The sequence below is a fragment of the Scyliorhinus canicula genome, chromosome 17, assembly GCF_902713615.1.
Source record: "Scyliorhinus canicula chromosome 17, sScyCan1.1, whole genome shotgun sequence".
Lineage (NCBI taxonomy): Eukaryota > Metazoa > Chordata > Chondrichthyes > Carcharhiniformes > Scyliorhinidae > Scyliorhinus > Scyliorhinus canicula.
Window position 1 is genome coordinate 123,249,333 of NC_052162.1, and position 12,253 is coordinate 123,261,585.

Genomic DNA, 12,253 nt, shown 5'->3' on the forward strand with positions numbered 1-12,253 from the left:
ATTTGAAGGTCGGCTGCTGAGTTCCCAAGAGTCCCCAAGATTATTGTCCTAAGTCTGGCTAATTCATCCACTTCCTGATTCCCCTTACACAGTTCCCCAGTTCCTTTTGTGTGTGCTTTTTGATGAATTGTCTGGATCTCCATATCGGCTAAAATTTTATCTATCTCTTCCCACTGTTCTTTCTGTTCCAGTAGTTTATTTCTACCGTTCGTCCAACCGTTTAGTTTCCAAAACTCCAAATCTTTCTCCAATCCTTGCTGCACGAAAAAGCTGTCGGTTACAACGGTTACTTCCTGCAGCTTTCGCTGCTGACACTCCTTTAACCCTTGCAATACTCCCTCTACCTCAGCTGTCTGAGCTGATCCAATGATTATTCCCTGTTCCTCCACTACTATTTTTCCTGAATTTTTTAAAATGAATGCCCATCTGGCTTGTTCTTCGTCCTTCTTGACTTTACTACCATCAGTATATAATACCCAAGCATTCACCAACTCCGTTTTACTAACTGGTTCATCAAGTTTTTGTCCCTTTTTAATGTTATGAATAAACATTAAGTCAGGGTTTAGAAGAATGGTTTCCCATCTTTCCCATCGAGCTGTATTCGCGCCTTGCTGGCAAATCTGTCTCTTGGTTAGCTCCTTTAATTCCAAAAACTCAGTTGTGACATAAATTTTCTTACCACCCGACAAGTTTTCTATCTCTGCTATTCTCTTTGTTATAGCTGCTAGACATTTCTCGATGTTTGAAAACTTTTGTTCAGCTCTCGACCAGTTTCCTGTCAGATGTTTGATAGGTGTCTGATTGCTAAGATTAGCAAGCACCATACCATATCCATTTTTATATATGTCTAAGTTAATGCTTAAATCATCCTCTTCTTGTCTCCCAACTAATGGTCCCGATATCGCAATTGCTGTCTTTAACTGATCTAACCCTCTCTGGGCCTCGCTGGTCCAAATAAAATCCCCTTTCAATGTTTGATAAATGGCTTTAGTATAAAGACTAAAGTCCTTCACTACTGGCCTTAGATATCCCAATATTCCCATTATTTTTTGAACCCCTTTTTTCGAAACAGGCGCAGTAATTTCAGCTACCTTCTTCCTCATTTCAATACTGGCCTCTCTACCTTCCTTCGATACTGAATAACCCAAATAGTTGACTTCGCTTCTCCCAATTTGACATTTCTTTAGCCCTATTTTAAAGCCTGCTTCACTAAGTGTCTTAATTATCCTGGCCACTCTTTCCACATGTTTGTCCTGATCGTCATCTCCAATTAATATATCATCGACATATACTAAAGCCAAATCATCTTTAATCAGTTCCCTGATTATTGCCTGAAAGTGATTCGGAGAATTAACATATCCCTGTGGCAGTCTACAATATACATAATGCTTAGTTCCGAAGGTGAATGCTGTTTTCTCCCTGCTGTCTGGGTCTAGTGGAACACTCCAGAATCCATTCGCCAAATCTATACTAGTTAAGTAAGTTTTTCCCGCGACTTGCTCTAAGGTAGCTTGTGGATTTATTAAATATCTCTTGTCCTTCTTTGTGACTTTATTTAAAGCTTTGTAATTTGTTACCATCCTAAATGTACCATCTGGTTTTCTTACTACCTGAAGTGGACTATTTGTTGAGGCATATGTGACCCCTTGAATAATCCCCTGCTGAAGAGGGTCTTCTTGGAGCGGAGTAGGGATGGGGGGGGGCTGGCGTTGCCCAACCTCTCGGGGTATTACTGGGCGGCCAACGTGTCGATGGTGCGTAAGTGGGTGATGGAGGGGGAGGGGGCAGCATGGAAACGGATGGAGAGAGCGTCCTGTGGGGATACAAGCCTGGGGGCCCTGGTAACGGCGCCGTGGCCGCTCCCTCCCACGAGGTATACCACGAGTCCGGTGGTGGCGGCTACCCTCAAGATTTGGGGGCAGTGGAGGCGACATAGGGGAGAAGTGGGGGGCTCGATGGAGGCTCCGTTAAGGGGGAACCATAGGTTCGTCCCGGGGAACATGGATGGGGGATTTCGGGGATGGTATAGAGCGGGCATTAGACAGCTGAAGGACCTGTTTATCGACGGAAGGTTTGCGAGCCTGGGGGAGTTGGAAGAGAAATTTGGGCTCCCGCCGGGAAACATGTTTAGATATCTGCAGGTAAAGGCATTTGCTAGACGGCAGGTGGAGGGATTCCCTGCGCTCCCCGCGAAGGGGGTGAGTGACAGGGTGCTCTCGGGGGTCTGGGTCGGGGAGGGGAAGATATCCGATATCTACAAGCTTATGCAGGAGAAGGAAGAGGCGTCAGTAGAGGAGCTGAAAACGAAGTGGGAGGGGGAACTGGGGGAACAGATCGAAGACGGGACATGGGCTGATGCCCTGGAGAGGGTAAATTCTTCCTCCTCGTGTGCGCGGCTTAGCCTCATCCAATTCAAGGTGCTGCATAGGGCCCACATGACTGGGACGAGGATGAATAGGTTCTTTGGGGGTGAAGATAGGTGTGCCAGGTGCTCGGGGAGTCCAGCGAACCATGCCCATATGTTCTGGGCATGCCCGGCATTGGAGGAGTTCTGGAAGGGGGTGGCGAGGACGGTGTCAAGGGTGGTGGGATCCAGGGTCAAGCCAGGATGGGGACTCGCGATCTTTGGGGTTGGGGTAGAGCCGGGAGTGCAGGAGGCGAAAGAGGCCGGTGTGCTGGCCTTTGCGTCCCTAGTAGCCCGGCGAAGGATTTTGCTACAGTGGAAGGACGCGAGGCCCCCAAGCGTGGAGACCTGGATCAATGACATGGCGGGCTTTATTAAGCTTGAGAAGGTTAAATTCGCCCTGAGAGGATCGGTGCAAGGGTTCTTTAAACGGTGGCAACCTTTCCTCGACTTTCTGGCTCAACGATAGGGTACTGGGACAGTAGCAGCAGCAACCCGGGGGGGGTGGGTGGGGGGGGGGGGGGGGGGCGTTGATTATGTTAGCTTATTTTATTTAAATTTGATTTATCTAATTTTAATTTATGGTTAAGTTCTCTTGTTTGGGGGGGGGGGGTGGGGGAATGTGATACATGTGATGTTACGGTATGGGGGGAATTGTGGGTGTTATGGGGCTGTTAGTTGCATATTACTGCTTTTTGCTATACTTTTTGTTATATTTTCTGCAAAAAATTCCAATAAAAAAAAAAATAAAAAAAAAAAAAAAAGAATAATCCCCTGCTGCTCCAATTCCTTGATTATTATCTCCAGCTCGCTCTTAGCTCCTCTGGTCAAAGGATACTGTTTTTGAGGTCTGTGTTGTCCACCGTGAATTGTGTGTTGGAACCGCTTGCTAATTAAACCTGTGTCATTCTTACCTATCGCTAGGTTTGCTCCCATTAATACTTCTTCCATCTTCTTCCAAGCTTCGTCATTTAAAATACTTTTCTCTTTCTGTTTCCTTATTTCCTCCATGTTATCAATTGGTTTTAATATCCTTATTTTTCTAGTATCTATTTTTATTAAATCTTTCCCCTGACCAGCTGCTCTTCTTCTCCTATCCTCAATGAATCTGTCTCTTTCCTCCCGACTGAGGGCTAGGAATTGTTCCCTTGGTAAGTAATCTAGATTTTGTGGTGGAGGTGCCCCTTGTGACCGCAGATTATACCCATGTTGTGGCATTGCTGGTTGTGCTAGATTTTGTTCCGATTTGTCAGGTATCTGTCGGTTTGGTGGTCTAATCTGAGCATTTTGTGTTGAAACATTATTTTGGGCAGCTGCTACTCTTTTTTGTTCCCCTTTTGTGTGTTTATCCTTAAATGCTTTGCCTGCCAAATCAAATTTCACCAGTTCTCTTCCAATTTCTCTTCTAGAGGTCGTTAACAGTATTGTTGAGAGGCTACTTCCTCCTGGAATCTTGGGTCCTAATTCCCTCAGGAATCTGACTACATCGGCCCCCTCTTCCTTATTAACCTCATATATTCGGTCGACATATGTTGTGAGGTGTTCCCCTGCATATGCTGCCTCTGTCATCTCTTTCATTAAGTTAGCTCTCTCATTTCCCAAATCTAACTCATTTATTAAATCTGAGACTTCGCCTGTAACTATTTCTCCCATTGTATGCAAATCAATCAATTTGGTGGATTCTCCTGATGCCCCCATTTTCTTCGCTAACTGTTTTAACCTCTGTGAATACTCAATTCTACTCTCCCCATGTTTCTTTGGGCCTGCTGTCTTCATTACTGCTGCTACTATTTTATACGGTACCATGCCTCCCTGTCCTTCCTCTGGACCTGGTGTAAATGACTGAACTACTTTCTCACTTCTGGGGCATGGTGTTCTTAAAGGGGCACCTCTATCTGGTTTCCTATATTCTGAGAAATGTATCTGTCGTTGACCGGTTCTTCCTCAAAATAGGGGCTACCATGTTGTACAAAATCTTCCACCGGTTCTATATATTCTTCAAACATTGCAATTGGTACTTGGCTATCTCGTGGAGCATAACTTGCCCTATCCATAGGAGTAGGAGCAGTTATTCGGGGTCTTGGAAGATTCTGTATCCTTTCTTGTGGTCTTAATGCTGCTATTATCTGGCCTTGTGTTTCTGTGCTGTTCCTTACCCTACTCATGGCTCTTCCGAAACTGTCATACCCTTTGCTCATTTGCCAAATTTTAGCTTTGGGGGTAACGTTTGGTAATTCCAGTAATTTCGTAGAATCAATTTGTTGACTTCCTCCTAATATTTCTCCTATTTTAAGTCCACTAGATATAACCTCTCTTTCCCATCCTTCCTGATCTCTATGGTGTACCATTTTTGCCTCTGGATTATACATATAATACGGTAAATCCTTATTTATTGGTTGATAAGTGGAAGGTTGTTGTTGTTTCCAGTAATCACTATAATCCCCTATTTCTAATGGTTTAGAATTTTTTCTATTCCCTATTCTTCTCCTTGGTTTTAATATTTCCTCATTCTCTGATGAGGATGATAATTCTTCCTGTCCCAGCGCAGGAGGCGCAATAATCCCAACTAGGCTTTGTTCCTCTTCACTTTCTTGTGTTTCAAAAATATAATCGATAAAAGCTCCTTTTTTATGTGTGGCAAATTGCCTAGGCCAATTTTCTTCCTGAAACGGACTTGGATCTGGGTATTGAAAATTGTATCCCTTTGGGAAATTTTCAAAGAGGTCCGAATTCTCTTGGCTATCTGAAGCACTGGGACATGTTTTTTCTATCTCTAACAGGGGTGCTGGCATTTGGTTGAATTGAAATTCAGATTGCTGTCTTGTTCCTACTGTGTCTAAAAGGAATTGTGGCCATTGCTCTCGCCAAATTCTAATTATCTGACCTGCCCTAGCTGGAGGGGTTAATGCACACGTCTTTATTATTGCTCTCAGAGATTCCCTTGAGTTATTTTTGTATATTCCGTCTCCTAATAATGTCATATCAATATCTCTCCCTACACTATGTCTCAGGATTCCTTCCATGTTCGCTTGATTTACTTCTGTCTCCTCCATGATATCATACTGCTGTCCGGAATTGTTTAGTGATACCACATGTATAATCATTGTCCCATGGCTCAGAGTTGTGGCTCTAACTATCCCTTCTTTAAATTCTCCTCTTAGAACTACCTCCTCATCCATTTTTAGCTGTAACTCCGGATTGTATCTATGAGCCAATACCCCTGAAATTCCTGCCCCTAATTTCCCTTTTCTATTGGAAGGATTAACTTGTACGTCCTTTTGGGCATTTGTAAAGTCTCCTTCCACTAAGTGGATCTGCTTTCCTCCTGTAAAAAATTTTTAAGAGTCTCGTCTGTTCCCATTCATCTGCACTTTTACTTGGCACATTTGTTTGAAACCCTACTGTTTTTACTGTGCTATCTGATTCTAGGACTGATTCCTCGTCATTTTCCATTTCTAATGTTTCATTTTTCTGCAGTTGTTTTATATATTTGTTTGCTACTTCAGAGTTACTTTTGTGTTCACTAGGGATCTGTATTATTTCTTTCATGTTTTCTTCGTCAATGATTTTAATCAGTTTGGAGCACACTTTGCCCACTTGAGCAGCTGCATGCTTCTGTCTGTGTCCGAACAAGATTAGTGATTCAGCTCGCTTTTCAAATGCAAACTTACAAAGTGCTTTAAGGATCCCCACTGGGTCTGTATATTGCAGGGCTTTTGGCACTCTAACAAAGAAGGAGATATCTCCGTCTGGATACATATCTTTTGTCCAGGATTTCTTTTGCTCTTTTAATTTCTTCCATTCCTGTTTCATTTCTACATTTCTCTTGACCGTATCCCAGGGCATGAGAATTACCCTAATTGCCATTTTTCGGATTTTTTTTTCCTGTTCCTGGTTGTCCCTTTCAGGTGCACTCTGAAATTAAGGATAAGTACCCTTTCTGGGCCCTATCCAAGGCTGACCAAGGCACTATCTTCCTGCTTTAGTTAAGGGTCGATTGATTATTGGTTTCTGAAGATAAGCGTCCCTATTTTCCAGAAAATGTCCGCACAATCTGCCTTACCCCGAGGATGATTTATTCTTTAGCCCCTTTTACCAGTAATGGATGCAAGATTTTAGTGCTGTCACCAAAATGTCTTGCAGACTTTTCTCAGGGTCAGTATCTTCTAGTCTACTGATTTTCACACCCAACCTGAGCTTCAGTCCCCTCGATCCACAGAATATCCTTACAAAAGCCAATCACACATGACTTTCCAAACTAAACTCGGCAGGTAAAGTTTGACTCACACATAGACTAGAAACTTCTAATATTCTAGCCTTTTCTTGGGAACTAGAAACTTCTAATATTCTAGCCCCTATTTACCTAGAAACTTCTAATATTCTAGGCCTCCACGCTGGGCGCCATGTTTTTGTAAATCCACCACTCTGTCTTAGAATTCCCCCTATACCAAAAAAAGGGCCAATATTCTAAAATGGTGAACAGGGATTCCCACTCCCTGACTCCGATACAGGCTTCTGTGGGTGCGATTCAGGTCAAACTCTCCTTTCAAGTTATCCCCCGGTATAACCCATACCTTCACCGAAGAATTCTACCTACTTACCCCTTAATAGCATTGATGTCCTGGGTCCTGCGTTTTTAAGGAAGTGAAGTAAGCTAATAACCACTTTTTCAGGTTAAATTATTTTATTATTAACATACTTTTTTTTATAAGTTGTAATCACTTCCTTTACAGAAAGGTAAACAGATTAGTGATTTTGGATGTTGTCTGGTTGGTTGGGGACCTTCAGACCCAAACTTAACATTTTACCTTTAAATCCTAGCCTTCTTTAAATCTATTGCCGTTTACAATCAGCTGTTTGCTTTGCCTTTCCCATAACCGAGTTCTCTCTCTCTCTCTCCTCTTCTCTCCTGATGCTGGTTCTCTGTTTTCTGTCCTCCTTCCTCTGAGCTCCGTTCTGACCTCTCCAGCTGCTGCTCCCTCGCGTTCTGCTTTTTTCCCGATGTCTGCTGCCTTGCACGTGGGGGGAGGAGCGAGGAAAGCCCGCGCTGTTATTTTTGGCGGGAGATCGGGACCTCCGATAGGGAAAGGACTACGGGGCTTAAAGGGGCAGTCCATTACAACTTTCCAACAACACAAAGAAATTTATGCAAACTCTGTTTTTTTCTTTTTCCCTTTCTCCTGCTGCAGGTTGTATTAACAATTCTGACAGACTGAAATTGACTGCATTTTTGACAGAAGAGCTGGCCACAGTTTCTGCTCTTTTCAGCTGCCACCAACCTCTTGTGGGATCTTTCCCTGCACTCTCCCAGACCAGATATTGGCAGAGTTCTATGTTTCAAATGACACATTCTGTATTTTCCAGAACAGTGGGTTTCGCCCCCACACCCCAAAAATGTGCAGAGTAGGTGGATTGGCCACGCTAAATTGCCCCTTAATTGGAAAAAATAATTGGGTAATCTAAATTTAAAAAAAAAAAGATCACTAAAGACCAACTAGCAGCAGTTGTTGAAGAATTACGAGATGCAAAATCTAAACTTGAACAATGTGATCAGATTAAAACATTATTGGAAAATGAAACCTTTATAGTTCAACAACAATCATTTCAAATTGATGAACTCCAAAAGAAAGATACTGACTCAGAATCCAAACTTCAACAGTTAATATCAGAAAATTATGGTCTTAAAAGTCAAAATTGCCTGTTACTTGAGGAAAAATGTATTTTGGAAAGTGACATGGACACCATGAAATGTCATAACAAATTACTGACAGACAAATTAACAGCTAAAAAGCCTTCAAATCTGTCTTTAATAAATCAGCTGAACTCTCCAAAGCAAACAGCACCACCAACGGGAAGAGTTGAAATGATTTTAACTAAGGCCCAAGATACACCAGTGATATCTAAACCAAATGCTACATTATTGCAAGCTGCTACTGACATGAAAACAATGAATACACTGATCGAAGTTCCACAGGGGGAGTCTGGCAAAATGAACTATCTGTCAAGGACACTTTTACCTCAGAACAAACCGTTTTCTTACTCTGAGACCGACCACGAAATGCTGCTGGCTCCGATCCAAAAGCCTCTCATGACAGCTTTAATAGACTGTGAGATTTTTAAACAAGAAAAGCCTGTTCGGTTAAGCAATGAGTCTCATGGCGAAAGAAGTAGAATACAACTTAACCCAATTAAGCACCAAACAGCTTGGAGTTGAAGTGATGAAGAAAACAGCCTGGGTTTTAAACCATTTAAAAGATTTATCAAAAACTCATTTTGTCACTGGTTTAAAATCAGAACTGTCTGCAGCTTTAAACTTGATCCTACCCAGACCTCAGTCTGAAACCGACTCTCCTCCTCCGTTACCGACAAATCTGTCCAGAAGAGATATGAAATTCCTTTCTCGTGTTGAAGACGGTCATTTTGCGAGTTTCAGATTTCACGATTACAAACTGGTCTCCTACGATGAAGGCCCGCCTCCTGGCTACATGGATATGCCCCAAGTCACGTATCGCTAAAAGTTGCCAAGAAATGTTAACTTGAGAAAACTGTCATTAATTTGAATGTTGCTTTATTAATTTTAAGAAATTAACAAATCTTGTTAGCTGTGTTTCCTTTAACACAATCGACAAACTTATCTACAGTAAACCAAGTTCATTCAGCGCAAGATTGGTTCAGTCATATATTCAATGGGTCGTTGTGTTTGATATTTTAAAATAAATGTTTAAAATTAGCTTGAAAATTAAAACTTCAGACAATGTGGAAGCTGTTTTTGAATGAAATGAAATGAATGAAATGAAAATCGCTTATTGTCACGAGTAGGCTTCAATGAAGTTACTGTGAAAAGCCCCTAGTCGCCACATTACGCGCCTGTCCGGGGAGGCTGATATGGGAATCGAACCGTGCTGCTGGCCTGCTTGGTCTGCTTTAAAAGCCAGCGATTTAGCCCAGTGAGCTAAATCAGCTCATTGAGGAAAGTAACTCTGATTAAAAGCAAATCCATGGAGAGAGCACATCGTTCTAAGACACTTGATAATGGGAATTTGGCAGAAATCCAACTTTTACTCCCAGTCCATTTGAGTGACATATATAAAAAACGATTAGAGATGCAAATGGCATCATTCCAAGTTATCCACCCACTATACACCCATTTTTGTTTCTGCAGGAACATTAACCCTTTCAACAAGCTTTTGTGCATAATCCAGAAGATGTCAAAGACTTGACAACTCACATCCAAAACAAAGTTTAAAAAAAACTTTTTTTTTAATAAACGTTTTATTGAGATATTTCTTTGGCATTTCAACAACAAAATCAACAATATACATAACAAGAAAAATATAAACATAGTGCAAATTCCACCTTCCTCTCCCACAGGTCTTGCTATTACTGACCCCCCTAACCTACGCGAACCTAACCCCCTCCCTCCCACCCTTTCTGCTGACGATTAGTTCTCTGCGAGGAAGTCGATGAACGGTTGCCACCTCCGGGCGAACCCCAGCAGAGACCCTCTCATGGCGAACTTAATTTTCTCCAGTCAGAGGAAGCCAGCCATGTCTGAAAGCCAGGTCTCCAATTTCGGGGGCTTTGAGTCCCTCCATGCCAACAATATACGCTTCCGGGCTACCAGGGAAGAAAAGGCCAGAACATCCGCCTCTCTCTCCTCCTGGATTCCCGGATCCTGTGACAACCCAAAAATCGCCACCTCCGTACTCATTGCCACCCTCATATTTAATACTGTGGACATGGCATCGGCAAATCCCTGCCAAAATCCCCTCAGTTCAGACATGCCTAGAACATATGGACATGATTCGCTGCCCCCCACCCGAGCATTTCACCTGTCCACCACCCATCGGGCCACTGTCATGTGAGCCCAGTGACCAACGTTCAATTGGATAAGGCTGAGCCTGGCACATGTTGCAGTAGTATTGACCCTTCCTAACACGTCCACCCAGAGGCCCTCCTCTGTCTCTCCCTCCAGCTCCTCCTCCCACTTTTGCTTCAGCTCCTCGGTTTGCGTCTCCTCTGAACCCATAAGCTCTCTATATATGTCCAAGACGCTTCCCTCCCCTATCCATCCTCGAGAGACCACCCTATCCTGAATCCCCCTCAGCAGAGTGGGAAGGTTGGTATCTGCTTCCGCAAAACGTCCCGTACCTGTAAATATCAGAATTCATTTCCCCCCGCCAATGCAAACCTCTCCTCCAGCGCCCTCATACTCGGGAAGCTACCTTCCAAGAACAAGTTCCCCATCCTCTCAATCCCTGCTCTCCGCCAAATTGCCCCGTCCATCCTCCCCGGGGCAAACCGATGGTTGTTGCAGATTGGGGACCACACCGATGCTCCCTCTGCTTCCACATGTCTCCTCCTCTGTCCCCAGACTCTCAGGGCCACCACCACCACTGGACTGGTGGAGTACCGCGCCGGGGGGGACGGCAGGGGCGACGTCACCAATGCCCCAAAACTTGTGCCATTACATGAAGCTGCCTCCATGCGCACCCACGCCGACTCATCCCACACCAGCCACCTCCTAGCCATGGCTGTATTAACCGCCCAGTAGTAATTGCTGAAATTCGGCAGCGCCAGCCCACCATCCTCCCGACTCCGCTCGAGCATTGCCCTCTTCACCCGCGGGGGCTTGCCCTCCCACACAATGCCCACGATAATCTTATTGATCCGCTTAGAAAAGGATCGCGGGATGAAGATGGGGAGGCACTGGAAAACGAAAAGGAACCTCGGGAGGACCATCATTTTTACCGACCACCCTATCCGCCAGAGACAACGGGAGCTGGCCCACCTCCAGAAATCCTCCTTCATCTGGTCCACCAACTGGGCCAGGTTCAATTTGTGTAGCCTGTCCCAATCCCTCGCCACCTGAATACCCAAGTACCTAAAACTGTCCCCTACCACTCTAAACGGTAGTTCCCCCAGTCGCCTCTCCTGACCTCTCGCCTGAACCACAAACAACCCGCTCTTCCCCGTATTAAGCTTGTACCCCGAAAACCGACCAAGTTCCCCTAAGATTCGCATAATTTCCCACATCCCCTCCATTGGGTCTGAGACATAAATCAGGAGGTCATCCGCATACAGCGAGACTCTGTGCTCCACAACCCCCCCCTCCCCCCCCCCCCCCCCCCAACCCCCCGGGACCAACCCCTTCCAGCCCCTTGAGGCCCTCAGAGCAATTGCCAGCGGCTCTATCGCCAGCGCAAACAGCAGTGGGGAGAGGGGACATCCCGGTCTCGTCCCCCGGTGTAGCCTGAAATATTCTGGTACAGCAACCTAACCCAGACAACAAAGCCCCTTCCAAACCCGAACCGCTCCAGCACCTCCCATAAGTAATCCCACTCGACCCGGTCGAAGGCTTTTTCCGCGTCCTTCGCAACCACCACTTCAACTTCCCTACCTTCCGGGACTTGTGGGAGGAAACGGGAGCGTTCGAAGGAAACCGACACAGACACGGGGCGAACATGCAAACTCAGACAGTGACCCAAGCGGGAATCGAACCCTGTTGGACAGGGATGCTTTCAGCAGACATTGTGTCCCAGGAGCAGGTAGGGTTTGTACTGCTGGGATAGAGATTGTGAGGGGTTTGATGGGGGTGTCTGGGGCATAACTTTAGGAGTTGGGGTGATTGCAGAGGGTTAAAGACAGATTGGAGACAGAGATGGGAAGGTGGTGGGGATGTGTGGTGGTTATCATCAAAAAGGGGTCAGTGATTGAGAAAGGAGGGTCAGTGATCATGTAGGTAGGGGTGGTCATACCATGGGAGCTTCCTGCTGAGGAGGTTCTGTTATAGATTCATAATCGCACAGCAAAAAGTTCTTCAGCCCATTAAATCCTTGCTGGGTCTTT